The sequence below is a fragment of the Palaemon carinicauda genome, chromosome 18, assembly GCF_036898095.1.
Source record: "Palaemon carinicauda isolate YSFRI2023 chromosome 18, ASM3689809v2, whole genome shotgun sequence".
Classification (NCBI taxonomy): domain Eukaryota; kingdom Metazoa; phylum Arthropoda; class Malacostraca; order Decapoda; family Palaemonidae; genus Palaemon; species Palaemon carinicauda.
This window is the reverse complement of record NC_090742.1, coordinates 12,002,435-12,018,794: the sequence shown is the minus strand read 5'-3', so window position 1 is coordinate 12,018,794 and position 16,360 is coordinate 12,002,435. Positions and strand designations below refer to the sequence as shown.

General features: G+C 50.3%; 1 long non-coding RNA gene across 1 annotated transcript in view; it reads left to right on the top strand.

The window, feature by feature from the left end:
- The window catches only part of LOC137656969 (uncharacterized), a 118,794-nt gene that overhangs the window by 539 nt on the left and 101,895 nt on the right, over positions 1-16,360 (top strand). Inside the window, exon 2 of the long non-coding RNA XR_011047067.1 lies at positions 493-626. This is a non-coding gene — a long non-coding RNA (uncharacterized lncRNA). The remainder of the gene's footprint in view (positions 1-492; positions 627-16,360) is intronic.

The following is a 16,360-nucleotide window of genomic DNA, read 5'->3' as shown; positions in this document are numbered from 1 at the left end:
TAAGTTATCCTTGTCTTACCTACTCTTAACATATCTACTCTTACCTTACTGTGCCTACCATCATTTTACCTAAGCTTACCTAACCTAGCCTCATTTTACCTACCCTTCCCTTACCTAACCTCATATTACATACCATTACCTAATCTCATATTACATATTCTTACCTAACCTCACCTTACTTCCCTTTAGCTTACCTAACCTCACATTACATGCCTGTACCTCACTTGCACTTATCTTACTAAACCTTACCTTACCTACCCTTACCTTACTTACCGATACTTTGCCTACCCATTCTTTTCCTACCCATACTTTACCTGACCTTAAAAACCATAACATTACCTTTAATACTCATAGTTTACCTTTCTACACGTAGCGTACCTTTCCTAGACACAGCTTACCTTTCCTACCCACAGCTTACCTTGCTTACCCATAGCCTACCTTTCTTACCCACAACTTGAATGTTATAATTATATAAATTTATTAATTCGTCAGAACAAGTGGTACGAACAACTCCACAACTTGCTAAAAGCAGCTATGTTGTACCGTCACCCAACAGTAAAAAGTGGACTCCAATGAATAGTCCCCTAACTACAGAGAGATCTTGATCTTCAACATCCTAGACCTAGGTAAGGAACAATTTGAATTTGATACATTGGGAAACGTTTTGATTAAAGGTATGTATGTGAAACAGTTAGGGGATTGGAAGGCCTATTCAAGGCAGTTGTAATCCCTTGGTAAGTAAAGAAAAAAACCTGGAATTGTAGGATAGGTTATGTTGGTATGGTTATGGTAGCTAAAATTCCTTTATAACTTCACAAATATAAACCTTTGTTCTTTATGTATGAGATATGATTCAGCGCAAGGTAGTTTAGCCAAAAAAAGGTTTCTGCACAAATACAAGCCTTTTGTTCCATAACTGAAATACAATCCACGCTATTTAATAGGGGTTTGTTCCGTAACTGAAATACAAACCACGCTATTTAATATGGGTTATTACTTTCGCGTAGCCGAAATGACGAGCCATTAGAATTTTAACGAGTGTTTACTACCCCCATCGCTAGTTAGTGGGGGTTAGGGAGGGGTAGCTTGCTAACCCCCCCCCCCCCCCCCCCACACACACACACACACCTGTGTGATGAGCTTACTTTACTTTTGGCTCAGGCGGTGAGCGGACGTGTCCGCTCTCACTCTCGGTTTTTGACAGCCATTGATGCTTTTTGTCTTTTTACTTACTTTTTCTTATACTTGTAATATATATATATATATAAACATTCTTTATGTTATGTATATATTTTTGTGTATAGAAATGTAGTAAGTTTTCTTTTCAGTGTTTGTGCTGTGTTGTAGTGTACGACAATGACACCGGTAGTGCTAGGCCACCACGGTTTCTCGTCATGGGGCGCGGCCTCTCCCCCTTGGTCCTTCGGTCGTTTCCTTCGGCTTTCCGATAATTCGTCCGCCGTGGGGAATCGTCATCGCTGGACTTTCTTCATTCATTTTTTATCTTTGCTGTTCCTCCTTTCCTATGGGGAACTTGGATTCTCTGCGAAGGGAATGTGGGAGTTTAGTTTGACTACGTTCTCTTTCTCTACTCGAGGTCGTTCACCCTTTACTACTACTATGTACTACTAAGGAAACTTCTTTCCCGTTGCGTGCTGAGTTGCTTTTCTGTTTTTATTTGCCTCAATTATTTTTATGAAATCTAATTGTATTTTTAACTTTTTCAGCTTCTGGGGAACACTTCCCTTTGGGGTTCAGTGGTTCTTACTATTTGTGAACATTCAAAATTCAGTTACATAATTATAATTGTTATAATTCTGTTTTTTGTTAAACAATCGCCAACTACAGCAGGGATAGATCCTCTGTCTGCGGTTGACGTTGTTGTGATGGAGACATCTCGTGGGTCAAGTCAAACCACCGTTCTTGTTGCTGAGGTAGCTGACAGCTTAGATTCCCCTCCGAACACCTTTCGAGGGAGGATCTAAGTCCCACGGTCTCTCCTGCCGGTGATTCTCCCCCTCGGGGGAGTTCACTTACAGAGACTCCTCTTCGGAGACCCCTTAATGGTCAGCCTGCTGATCCCACGGCCCCTTGTGGGCGTAGAGGCCTTCCTTCCCCTCACAAGGGAGTTAGGAGGCGCCTCTTCGGTTCGTCGTCGCCACAGTCCTCTGCGGAGGAGACGACTCGCCGTTCGCCGATCCTGCCAGCTACCACCTTAGACCTCTCCGGGGATCGTTCGCGATCCCCTTCGGATGATGGCCGTCCTTCGGGACACAGTGACCAGTCTTCCTCCAGACCTGCTGACTTGCCATCACCCTCTGATGTTCCAGATGCGCGTGGCGTGCCACCTGATCCTGCCACTGTGCAGGCACCGGGCTCTTCGGGGCTGAAGGGTCTTGAGCGCAAAACCGCGCCTCTTGCCCTCAAGCGCCAGGTTCTTCCTGCGCGCCCTCCTGCTGCTGCCGCTGTTCCTGTCTTAGCGCCACAGCGTTCACCTATGCGAGTGCGCGCCCCTGTTCCTGCTACACGCCAGGGTTTCCCTGCGCGCCCACATCCTTCTGTGCCCCGGCGCCCTGCAGCAATTCCTGTGACAGTGCTCCAGCGCCCACCTGTGCCCCAGCGTTCCCCGGTTCCTGCCTCGTCGTGCGCAGTCCAAGAGGTTCCTTCGCTAGCGCACAGGCGCTCACAGGTTCCTCTGGATTCGCAGCCCCCGTCTGGAGTTACGCGCGAAGCGCGCCCACGCGCGAAGCGCGCCCACGCGCGGTTCCAGTTCCAGCGCTTCCACATCTTAGCGCGCCGCCCAGGAGGCTCCTAAACTAGTGCACGGGCGCTCACTGGCACCCCAAGGCTCTCCTTCCATACTGCGCGATCCTGCACGCGTTCCAGCCGCGCGCGATGCTCCGGTTGCGCGCCCCGTTCCTGTCATCATGGCACCTCATGCACCCCTCCAGCGCACACCTGTGCGCCCTCATCAAACCGCGCATCCTGCTCGCCCACCGCAGCAGCGCACACCAGTGCGTCCACATCCTGATGTGCGCCCACGATCGCCTGCGCGCCCAGCGCGCCCACAGGCGAGTATGCCTGTCCTGTCGGACCAGCGCCAACCTACGCGCCATCCCTTCCTCGCGCTATCCTGAAACGGCGCTCACGCTCCCTCGCCCGGTTCTCCCGGATACGCGCTAAGGCGCCCCTGTTCTCTCGCGCCCTCCAGGGCCGCATCAGGATGCTGCTCGTCCTCGTATCCGGTCGCCTCCCGTTCCGGCTCCTGCGCGCCACACGCCCTCGCCATCTCCTACGTGCGCCCGCTCCAGCTCCTGCGCGCCCGCGCGCCCGTTCCATCGCCAGCTCGCCATCGCTCCCACGGTCCTGTGACCTCGCCTACGCGCTGCCGCACCCTCGCGCCCGCTCTCGCCCACACCGATGTGTCACGCGATCCTTTCGCGCGCGACTCTGGCCAGGGTCGATCACGCGCCCTCCAGCGCGAGCGTCGCCAGGTGGACAGGTCTTCGTCTCGTTCCCCTCCCCGCAAGCGCAGACCAGCGCGCTCGTCGGAGGAGGGGCGCTTCCCGGACAGGTTTAAGGACTCTTCCTTTTCAGCTTCACAGGCGAACCCGCATTTGTCGACTCCTCCAAGGGATCGAACAATCCCCTTCCCTCCAGAGGGAGTGTCTGACAGGGCAACTGTCAGCCGGCAGCCCTGGTTCGGTACCCTAGTCAGAGCTCCTGTGCAGGCAATGAAGCCCGCTCTCTCTGAAATGGGTCTCAAATCAGTGGCAACTTCTTCCCGCCTGAAGAGGAAGAGAGGAGTCTCTCCCGTCGAAACACCTCCAAGGCCTATTTGTGTCCTCGCAGATCCTTGCGCAAGGCTTCTTCCCCCCCCCCTCCCAGACTTTCTCTCCCTCCCCTGCGGATGAAGACTACCCATCCTCAGGAGAGTTGGACGAGCCGGACCATTCCCCCATCGCACCAATGGGGGAAGCTCCGCCTCTCCCTGAGAAGTCATCTCGTCCAGATGTGGAAAGCAGCCTGCACCCTTCGTTACTCGAGTCCTGTATCCCGCCCAGGAGGGAACCGAAGGACTCTGAGACGATTCTTAAATTGTCAGCAAGGATCAGGCAGGAGCCATCTAGACCTTCCGAGGATGTCCACGTGTCTCCCGAGGAAGAGCCACTGGGGACGGGAGACTTCGCTGCCAGTCCTTCAGGAGGAGAGCACCAAGAGTCAGAACACGCATTCTGGCAAGTCCTGACCCTCATGAGGAACCTCAACGGAATCCCAGACCCTGAGTTTCCTCCTCGTGAAGGTAAGGACACGGTCCTGGACCGCGTCTATGGCACCCAGAAACCCTCTAGGGCCAGTGCAGCCTTGCCCTGGTCTCAGGGGATGGAGAGTGCCAGGGACAAGGTCGAGGGCCAGCTCTCTGAGCTTGCCTCCTCCAGCAGATCCAGCGCCGGTAACAAGCTCCTCCCTCCTCCTCGAGTCCATCAGAGGAGGTACTTTGAGATCCTTGAGGAGTCTTGTTTGAGTCTTCCGATGCATCACTCTGTGGGAGAACTCACCGGGGGAGTCCCTTTTGAGAGACTCTCTAACCGGCACGTGTCCTTCTCGGCCACTGAGATCCTAAGCCAGGAGAAGGTTGCTAAGTGTGCTATGCAGGCAACTTCGTGGCTTGATATCTGGCAGGGGTCTCTGGGCATCCTGGTGCAGTCTGAGGACCTCTCCAAAGAAAGCACCAGGAAGGCACTGGAGACTTTCTTACTCTCAGGCACACGGCCCATTGAGTTTCTGGCCCACCAAGTCTCTTGATTGTGGGCCAATACGATTCTCAAACGTCGGGACGCTGTGGCTGAGAGGTTCCACCAGAAGGTTCCCAGTTCGGAGGTTAGCAGGCTCAGACACTCTTCCGTATTCGGTAAGAGTTTGTTTGAGCCTAAGGACGTGAAGCTTACTGCTGAGAGGTGGAGGAAGTCCAACCAGGATTCCCTCATCCATAGGGCCCTGACATTGAGGCCCTACAAACCTCCAGTGGCTTAACAGCCCCGTCCAGCTAAGGACACGAAGAAGACCACTGCAGCGAAGCCGAAGGTGTCTCAGCCCTCTCCTGCCAAGAGCAGAAGAAGCAAGAAGTCCTCCAGGGGAGGCAAGAACCCTAGAGGTAACAGCCGAGGCCGTAAACGCTAGGGTTGGCAGTCACCCTGCATGTCCACCAGTGGGGGGATGCCTACAAAGTTGCGTGACAAGGTGGCAGCAACTCGGGGAAGATGCCTGGACGATTTCCGTGATCGCTCTGGGTTATCGCGTCCCGTTCACAGCCTCTCTACCTCCCCTGACAGCAAATCCAGTGTCGTTGAGCTCTCTTGCCATGGGATCGGCAAGAGGGCAAGCCCTTTGGGCAGAAGTCCAGACCATGTTGAAGAAGGACGTTCTCCAGGAGGTTGTAGACGGGTCCCCAGGCTTCTACAGTCGACTCTTTCTTGTGAGAAAGGCGTCTGGAGGCTGGAGACCAGTCATCGACCTCTCAACCCTGAACGGGTTTGTCAAGCAGACTCCGTTCAGTATGGAGACGGCAGACACGGTCAGACTCGCAGTGAGACCACAAGACTTTATGTGTACACTGGACCTGAAGGACGCGTACTTCCAGATCCCAGTCAATCCATCCTCAAGGAAGTACCTAAGATTTTGCCTAGACAACAAGATCTACCAGTTCAAGGTGCTGTGTTTCAGTCTCTCCACAGCCCCTCAGATGTTCACCAGTGTGTTCACCCTCATCTCTTCGTGGGCTCACAGGATCGGCATCCGTCTCCTCCGTTATCTGGACAACTGGCTGATCCTAGCGGACTCGGAGGCAACCCTTCTTCGCCAGCGAGACAAGCTCCTCGAAATTTGCCAGGATCTAGGGATCATGGTAAATCTCGAGAAGTCCTCTCTGCAGCCCTCTTAGAAACTGGTATATCTAGGCATGATCATGATCATAGACACCAATATCCACAAAGCCTTCCCATCAGACGACAGGATAGCAAGGCTGAGGAAGGTTGCAAGACCCTTCCTCAATCGAGAAGAACTCCCAGCCCAATCGTGGCTACGTCTCCTCGGCTACCTCTCCTCCCTGGCCCGACTCGTTCCCAACGGTCGCCTCAGAATGAGATCCCTCCAGTGGCGACTCAAGTCCCGGTGGAATCAAGGTCACAATTCCCTGGACACTCTTATCCCTATGGGTCCTGGGGAACATACGGAGCTCCAGTGGTGGGTGGCGGACGAGAACCTACGAAAGGGAGTGGACCTTCTCGTCCTTCCCCCAGGATTTGATGTTGTTCTTGGACGCATCAAAGAAAGGGTGGGGGCCCCACGTTCTGAACCACAAGACCTCAGGCCTGTGGTCAGAATCAGAAAAGTACCTTCACATAAACCTGCTAGAAATGAAGGCCGTGTTCCTGGCACTTCAGAAGTTCCACTAAGTCCTGGCGGGCCACTCTGTAGTGGTGATGAGCGACAACACCACGGTGGTGGCTTATATCAACAAACAGGGAGGTACCTTTTCGGAACAGCTATCCCATCTTGCAGTAGAGATCCTGAGATGGTCCGAAGTCCACTTGATCTCTCTAGCAGCTCGCTTCATTCCAGGCAAAAGGAATGTGCTCGCCGACAGTCTGAGCAGAGCGACGCAGATAGTGAGTACCGAGTGGTCTTTGGATCCTCAAGTAGCCAACAAAGTCCTGACTTTTTGGGGTTCCCCGTCGGTGGACCTGTTTGCTACAGCGCTGAATTTCAAGCTCCCGCTGTACTGCTCCCCGGTCCCGGACCCCAAGGCTCTCTGGCAGGATGCCTTCCAACAACGGTGGGACAACGTCGATGTGTAAGCATTTCCCCCGTTCTGTCTGATGAGGAGGGTGCTCAACAAGACCAGAATATCGGTCAATCTTTCAATGACCCTGATAGCTCCGCTATGGCATCACGCAGAATGGTTCCCGGACCTTCTGCAACTCCTCACGGGGGTTCCGAGAGAACTCCCTCCACGTCACGAGCTACTCAAACAACCACACGCCAACATCTACCACAAAGCCTTAGCTTCGCTTCGACTTCACGCCTGGAGACTATCCAGCATCTCCTCACAGACAGAGGATTTTCGCAACAAGTTGCGGACAGGATGTCTGGTCCCCTGCGTAAGTCCTCCGCAGGGGTCTACCAGGCGAAGTGGCGAGTCTTCTGTGGTTGGTGTCGTGGAAGGGGTATCTCTCCCCTCGATGCCACTATTCCAGTAATAGCGGAGTTCCTCGTGTATTTGCGGGAAAAAATGCGCCTTTTAGTCTCGGCAGTGAAAGGCTATCGCTCAGTCCTATGTCTTGCCTTCAGGCTCAAAGGAATGGACATTTCATCCTCGCTGGAACTTTCCCTTCTCATACGGAGTTATGAACTTACCTGCCCTCAGTCGGAAGTGAGACCTCCTCCATGGAACGTGGTTCGAGTTCTCAGGTCTTTGAAGAGACCTCCCTACGAACCATTACGCCAGGCTTCTGATCGCCACCTTACCTGGAAGACGGTTTTCCTGCTAGCTTTGGCCTCGGCCAAGTGAGTCAGTGAGCTACATGGTCTCGCATACGACATCGCCCATTCGAGGGGATGGGGGGAGGTAACGTTCAGCTTCATCCCTGAGTTTGTTGCCAAGACTCAGAATCCGGGAGTGCCGGACCTTAGGTTTGACTCTTTCCAGGTTTCGAGTTTCCGTTCTGTAACAGATGACCCAGACCATCTCCTACTGTGCCCAGTGAGGAGTCTGAGGTTGTATCTTAAAAGAACAGCCGCAGTTTGTCCCCAGGTGCGAGCCCTGTTCGTGAGCACCGGAATGACGAAGAGGATGGTCACCAGGAATACCATCTCGGCTTGGATTGGCAAGGTGATACATCTGGCCTTGAATCCTGACCCTCCTCCGTCACATCGCTCTAGAGCGCATGATGTCAGGGGCATAGCTACGTCCCTGGCCTTCAAGAAGAATTATTCAGTGACGCAGGTCCTTCAAGCTGGGGTGTGGAAGTGTCAGACCACCTTCACGGCCCACTACCTGCAAGACGTGACACACAGGAGGCTCGATACGTTCTCTGTCGGCCCTGTGGTGGCTGCACAACAGCTGGTCTAACCTCAGGCTCCTTAATGGACAAGTAGCAGAAGGTTGAGGGCATTGTTACCCGGTTTTAGTCTGCGTGAATGAAAAGATCTGTCTGGCCATTATTCTTTTCTTCATCCTCTCCTCCCTTGGAGAAAGCAGCATCCTGGGTTCTCTGCACAGCTGACCTCGAACCTCTGCAGGTAAGCCATGCTCCCTTGTGTTCCTATTATTGAAATGTAATTTTTCAATATTAAACTTACCCGATGATCATATAGCTGTCAGCTCTGCTGCCCGACAAAAAAAAAACCTACGGGCGGAATACGCCAGCGATCGCTATACAGGTGGGGGTGTACATCAACAGCGCCATCTGTCAAGTAGGTACTCAAGTACTCGATGTCAACATAGAACCAATTTTCTCTCTGTCGTGCCACTGGCAAGACCTACTAAATACGCCGTCCCTAACTGGATTTGTTTTCACAACGATTTGGTGAAGTACACTATTCCAGTTTTGAGCTTTCGCTATGCAGGGGTTTTTTCTTCATTTCAAAACTTGAACTCGTTTTGGATAGATTTAATTATTGTGACGAAGAGAGTATGGACTCTCTTTCACTTTTAAATGGCCGACCCTTCCCTTAGACGGAAGTGTGTTTAGGTTTTTGGTAATTTTGCTTAACACGTTATAAATCTATTTATTTTATATCTCTCCGCCTTTATAGGCCTCTTCGATTAACTTTCCATTTATTATAAACTTATAAAAAATAAATTTTTATGTTTGTTTATATGCGACCTTTCCTAATAGTAGGCGGTCCTAACTTGGAACCGAAGTTAATTAACATTGAGCCCGTTATATCGTATTTAACCTTTAAAGAATTTAATACTTTTTTAATTTTAATGTTTTATGAAAGAATTTCGTTGATAGTCTCGTACTGTTTTCAAAGATGAACTAACGTTTAGTTTTTTAGTCTACGCAGTTGTTGACGTTCAGAACGTTCAACATGCGCTCTATCGTTACGATAGAGAGAGAGTGTATCACGGTTTCACTTTGCAGTAAGAGTAAACCGATTCTAGCGTTTCGTTCATTCTTTCTTAGCTTAAATGGTTTAAATTCTAAATTAAAGGAACTTTTTATTTGGAAAACCTTTCAGTTTTTTCCTTTAGCAAATAACATGTTTTAACGATATATAATTGGGCTCTTCTCTCAGGTGCGAAATCAAGAGAGAAGAGAGAGAGAGATAGAGACGGAGGGAGAGAGAGGAGAATAAACGTTTCGTTCAAGCGGGTAACGTTGTTCTCGTTTTTTACTCTCCTCCCTAGTCGCTGTAGGGGAAGAAGGTAAAACGTTTCTAGGGTTTTATTCTTGTTCCCAGGCTTTGTGCGGTGAGAGATTGTAAACGTAGTTTATTTGACCTAGTGTTTAGTCTCTTTTCCAGCCACTGAATTCTTTATCTTTATTTATGTTTTTCTGTTGCATTGTAAGACTGTTTTCGCAATTACTACCTTTTAATGAAGGATAGGATTGCGTGTTTCAGGTAGAAATCAGTTAAAGTTTCGATTTCAGTGAAATAAGTGCAAAACAGAAAATCAAAAGTGATAAAGTGATATGCGCAAAGTGTTACAGTGTTGCGTCCGAGGGTTCGTCTGTTCGTGCCAGTCGTTCACCTAGTCCGGGACCTCTTACAAGCTCCCAAGCCCAGGGGAGAAGTAATGTCGAACGACTTATGGGTTCCACAGGCCTTGATCAACGAACAGACGTTTTTCCCTCCGTGGTTTCGGGCGTATCTACCCAAGATCGCCCCACCCACACAAAGACGAGAGAGCCCATTTATTCCTCGTCTGCGGAAGAGGTTTCTCGTAAGAAACCATGGACCACATCTTGCAGCTTTTTAAGTGCAAGTCGGTCCCTTCCGCGCAAGTCCAACGGCCTAGGTGTAGCCACTGGGTCAGTTCGGACTCGCTGCAGTCATCCGACGACTGCACACCTCCCAAGAGAGGCAAGGTGGTACCGCAACAGGCAGTAACTCCGTCTGTTGCCGCACCAGCTGTTTTAGACCCTCAGTCACAACGGACAGTAGCTCCGTCTGTTGCCGTTTTTGTAGACCCTTAGTGGTCTTTACTGCAGTCTATGCAGACTCAGTTAGCTGCGGTTATGCAGGAGTCTCGTGCGGAGAAGGTTGACACTGCTCCCGTTAGCCTACAACCTGCCACGGTTGTGCGCCCAGCTCACGCTGAGGCTGCCTGCTCCCACACTCCGGCTGCGGAGAGCTCCACCTCCGATGCGCAATCGACCCTGCCAGACGCATGTTGACGTTAGCCGACGTGCGGCACCCTCCGTTAACATGCGTGAGCTACCGCATCAGCAGTGGGAAGGTGGAGTCAAGCTGCCGTGTTTTGACGCGATGCGTTAGTTTCCGCAACCCACGGCAGTTCCCACCACGCACCACCACTCCGCTTTGGTTGTTGCCTGCTCCCACACTCCGACTGCGGAGAAGGTTGACGATGCACCCGTTTGCCTACAACCTGCCACGGTTGTGCGCCAAGCATGGCTGCCTGCTCCCACACTCTTGTTGTGAGAGCTCCTCCACCCATGCGCAGTCGACCCTGCCAGACGCATGCTGACTCCCACAGACACACGGAGCACTCCGTTGCCGTGCGTGAGCTACCACAAGCTGCCGTGTTTTGACACGGTGTGTCAGCCTCCGCAACCCACTGTGGTTACCGCCACTCGCCCGCAGCAGACTAGTCAGTCAGGAGTTGAGGCTTCCCCACACAGCTTTGGTTGTTGCCAGCTCCCAGACTGTCAAGCAGTTACATGACGTTGCCTTCTGGTCTGCTACTAATGCACCAGTGCTGTATGTCCTCACGCCCTGTTGTGGTTGACAGTTCAGTTTTTGACAGTTCACAGACTATCAAGCAGTTACATAACGTTGCCTTCTGGTCTGCTGCTTATGCACCAGTGAGAACCTCACTGAGATAACCTAGCTTTTCTCGGACATGGTTCCTGTAGATGAGAAAGTGCTGTTCTCCCTCCTACTGATATTCCTTTGAGGACTCTGTCATTTGGAGAGGAGCCTTAAGCTGCTTAGCCTCCTATGGACTTTAATTAAAGCATAACAAGGCTTCCAGGGATGGTAAATGGTTCCGCTTCAGTCGCTAACCCCGTCTGTTGCCACACCTGCTCCCATAGACCCTAATGGGCTTTGTTGCAAGACATGCAGTCCAAGCTTGTGTCCTTGATAGAGGATTTTTTACGGAGAAGAACCTTCTGGCCAACAACCTTCCTACCGGTTGGTTGTGCGCCCTGTTGACGCTGAGGTATCCTACTCGCGTCCGCCAGTTGAGGTGGTTCCTCCACCGATGCGACCCAGTGTGGGTTGCCAGTCGCACGTTGACGTTAAGCGACTCTCGGAGGTGGTTGTGGACGTTCAGTGTGTCACTAGGAAGACGTTCAACAACCAGCAGAGGTGACTTGTTGTGACGCAGTGCGGCTACCTCAGCAACCCGGTAGGGGGTTGACTGCACAACCCAGACAGTCTAGACAGTTTCGGGTTGACGCTGTACTTCCTCGCGTCCCCATGGTTGACAGTTCACAGACTGTGCAGCAGTACCATGATATTGTGTCCGGCTCCGTCACGCATACACCAGTGCGACCGGATTCAGCAAGTCAGACGTTGCCCACTCCGTTGCCGTTTCCTCATCAGTTTCGGATAAGGAACCCTCTGATGAGGACATTGCTGAACAAGACGATCAACCCCCAGCCCTGCTATCCATCCAGAAGATGCTGAAGAAGGAACGCTGCCCTGTCAGGCTGTGGATGAGTCTGGTTAGGACACTGTCATCCGTGGTTCATTTTGTGTCACTTGGAAGACTACACCTCCGTCCTCTTCTGTATCATCTAGCTTTTCACTGGAAAAGGACAAGATGCTAGAAGCGGTCTCGATCCCGGTTTCCGGAAAGATAAAGTCTGGTCTGACTTGGTGAAAGGACTTTATCAACCTTTGAAAGGGTCTTCCCCTGACTGTTCAGACTCCCAACCACGTTCTCTTCTCGGACGCATCGTACGTAGGCTGGGGTGCGACATTAGGCGGTAGGGAATGCTCGGGATTATGGAACTCGAGTCAAAGGACAATGCATTTCAACTGCAAGAAGCTACTGGCAGTACGTCTGACCTGGGAAAGCTTCAGGTCTCTCCTTCAAGGCAAAGTGGTGGAGGTGAACACGGACAACACCCTGCTTTGACGTACATCTCCAAGCAAGGAGGGACCTACTCTCTGACATGGTACGAGTTCGCAAGAGACCTCCTCACCTGTTCAACAGGTCTAGACTTTTCACTAGTAATGAGGTTCATCCAAGGCAACTTGAATGTCATAGCAGATTGTCTCAGTAGGAAGGGACAAATAATTCCAACAGATTGGACCCTCCAAAAGGATGTATGCAAGAGACTTTGGGCCACCTGGGGCCAGCCAACCATAGATCTCTTTGCAACCTTGATGACCAAGAGGCTCCCAATACTTTGCTCACCTATCCCGGACCCAGCAGTAGTTCATATAGATGCCTTTCTACTAGATTGGTCACATCTAGATCTATATGCATTCCCTCCGTTCTAGATTGTCAACAAGGTACTGCAGAAGTTCGCCTCTCACGAAGGGACAAAGTTGACGCTAGTTGCTTCCCTCTGGCCCGCGAGAGGATAACTCACCGAGGTACTTCGATGGCTAGTAGACGTTCCCAGAACACTTCCCCTAAGGGTGGACCTGCTACGCCTGCCACGCGTAAAGAAGGTACTCCAAGGCCTCCACGCTCTTCGTCTGACTGCCTTCAGACTATCGAAAGACTCTCGAGAACTAGAGGTTTTTCGAAGGAGGCAACCAGAGCGATTGCTAGAGCAAGGAGAACATCCACCCTTAGAGTCTACCAATCGAAGTGGGAAATCTTCCGAAACTGGTGCAAGTCAGTATCCGTATCCTCGACCAGTACCTCTGTAACTCAAATAGCTGACTTCCTCTTATATCTGAGGAAAGAACGATCTCTTTCAGCTCCTACTATCAAGGGTTACAGAAGCATGTTGGCATCAGTCTTCCGTCACAGAGGCTTAGATCTTTCCAACAATAAAGATCTACAGGACCTCCTTAAGTCTTTTGAGACCACGAAGGAGCGTCGTTTGGTTACACCTGGTTGGAATTTAGACGTGGTTCTAAGATTCCTTATGTCAGACAGGTTCGAACCGCTTCAATCAGCCTCCCTGAAAGATCTCACCTTTAAGACTCTTTTCCTGATATGCTTAACCACAGCTAAAAGAGTCAGTGAGATTCATGCCTTCAGCAAGAACATCGGATTCTCATCCGAAACGGCTACATGTTCTACAACTTGGTTTTCTAGCCAAACACGAGCTGCCTTCTCGGCCTTGACCAATATCGTTCGATATTCCAAACTTATCGTATGGCTGGAAATGAACTAGAAAGAGTATTATTATTATTATTATTATTATTATTTGCTAAGCTACAACCCTAGCTGGAAAAGCAAAATGCTATAAGCCCAGGGGCCCCAACAGGGAAAATAGCCCAGTAAGGAAAGGAAAGAAGGAAAAATAAAATATTTTAAGAAGAGTAACATTAAAATAAATATTTCCTATATAAACTATGAAAACTTTAACAAAACAAGAGGAAGAGAAATTAAATAGAATAGTGTGCCTGATTGTACCCTCAAGCAAGAGAACTCTAACCCAAGACAGTGGAAGACCATGGTACAGAGGCTATGGCACTACCCAAGACTAGAGAACAATGGTTTGATTTTGGAGTGTCCTTCTCCTAGAAGAGCTGCTTACCATAGCTAAAGAGTCTCTTCTACCCTTACTAAGAGGAAAGTAGCCACAGAACAAATACAGTGCAGTAGTTAACCCCTTGAGCGAAGGAGAATTGTTTAGTAACCTCAGTGTTGTCAGGTGTGTGAGGACAGAGGAGAATCTGTTAAGAATAGGCCAGACTATTCGGCGTATGTGTAGGCAAAGAGAAAGAACCGTAACCAAAGAGAAGGATCCAACGTAGTACTGTCTGGCCAGTCAAAGGACCCCATAACTCTCTGGCGGTAGTATTTCAACGGGCGGCTGGTGCCTTGGCCAACCTACTACCTATATGTCCTGTAAGAGCTCTTAAGTTCTATTTTTAAAACCTTTACGAGGCCCGTCTGAAGCTTTATGGTGTTCAGTTAAGAATCCATCTTTGCCTATGTCAGAGAATTCTTTATCCTATTTTATCAGACTGTTATTACGAGAAGCTCATTCCCTTCTGAATGAGGAAGACCAAGCTTGGCTGAAGGTAAGGACACACGAAGTTAGAGCTGTCGCAACTTCCGTGGCCTTTAAACAAAATAGATCTCTGCAAAGTATATTCGACGCAACCTATTGGAAAAGCAAATCAGTGTTCGCGTCTTTTATCTTAAGAATGTCCAGTCTCTTTACGAGAACTGCTACACTCTGGGACCATTCGTAGCAACGAGTGCAGTAGTGGTGGGGGCTCCACCACTACAATTCCCTAATTCCAGAACCTTTTTAATCTTTCTCTTGAAATATTTTTGGGTTGTCCGGAAGGCTAAGAAGCCTTTCGCATCCTACTTGATTTGGCGGGTGGTCAAAGTCATTTCTTGAGAAGCGCCTAGATTAGAGGTTTTGATGAGGACCTTTAGTATGGGTTGCAACCCTTCATACTTCAGCTCCTAGGAGTCGCTCAGCATCCTATGAGGATCGCGAGGCTCAGTAAGGAAGACGTACTTAAAAAGGCAGAGTAATTGTTCAAGTCGTCTTCCTTACCAGGTACTTATTTATTTTATGCTTGTTATTTTGAATAACTGCTAAAAAAAAATACGGAATACTTAGCTCATAATAATGTCAACATGTAATGCTGGTCTCTACCCACCCCCCTGGGTGTGAATCAGCTATATGATCATTGGGTAAGTTTAATATTGAAAAATGTTATTTTCCTTAGTAAAATAAATTTTTGAATATACTTACCCGATGATCATAAATTAAAGGACCCACCCTTCCTCCCCAATAGAGACCCAGTGGACAGAGGAGAAAATTGGTTCTATGTTGACATCGAGTACTTGAGTACCTACTTGACAGATGGCGCTGTTGATGTACACCCCCACCTGTATAGCGATCGCTGGCGTATTCCGCCCGTAGGTTTTTTTCTGTCGGGCAGCAGAGCTGACAGCTATATGATCATCGGGTAAGTATATTCAAAAATTTATTTTACTAAGGAAAATAACATATTATCTACGAATTTGTCATTTTCAGCTTCACAGGCGAACCTGCATTTGTCGACTCGATCCCCTTCCCTCCAGAGTGGGTGTCTGACAGCGCGACTGTCAGCCGGCAGCCCTGGTTTGGTACCCTAGTCAGAGCTCTTGTGCAGGCGATGAAGCCCGCTCTCTCTGACATGGGTCTCAAATCAGTGGCAACTTCCTCCCGCCTGAAGAGGAAGAGAGGAGTCTCTCCTGTCAAAACACCTCCAAGGCCTATTTTGTGTCCTCGCAGATCCTTGCGCAAGGCTCCTTCCCCACCCCCCCCCAGACTTTCTCTCCCTCCCCTGCGGATGAGGACTACCCATCCTCAGGAGAGTCGGACGAGCCGGACCATTCCCCCATCGCACCTATGGGGGAAGCTTCGCCTCTCCCTGAGAAGTCTTCTCGTTCAGGGGTGGAAAGGAGCCTGCATCCTTCGTTACTCGAGTCCTGTATCCCGCCCAGGAGGGAACCGAAGGACTTTAAGACGATTCCTAAATCGTTAGCAAGGATCAGGCAGGAGCCATCTAGACCTTCCGAGGATGTCCACATGTCCCCTCTGGAAGAGCCACTGGGGACGGGAGACTTTGCTGCCAATCCTTCAGGAGGAGAGCACCAAGAGTCAGAACACGCATTCTGGCAAGTCCTGACCCTCATGAGGAACCTCAACGGAATCCCAGACCCTGAGTTTCCTCCTCGTAAAGGTAAGGACACGGTCCTGGACCGCGTCTAAGACACCCAGAAATCCTCTAGGGCCAGTGCAGCCTTGCGCTGGTCTCAGGGGATGAAGAGTGCTAGGGACAAGGTCGAGGGCCAGCTCTCTGAGCTTGCCTCCTCCAGCAGATTCAGCGCCGGTAACAAACTCCTCCCTCCTCTTCGAGTTCATCAGAGGAGGTACTTTGAGATCCTTGAGGAGTCTTGTTTGGGTCTTCCAATGCACCACTCTGTGGAAGAACTCACTGGGGGAGTCCCTCTTGAGAGACT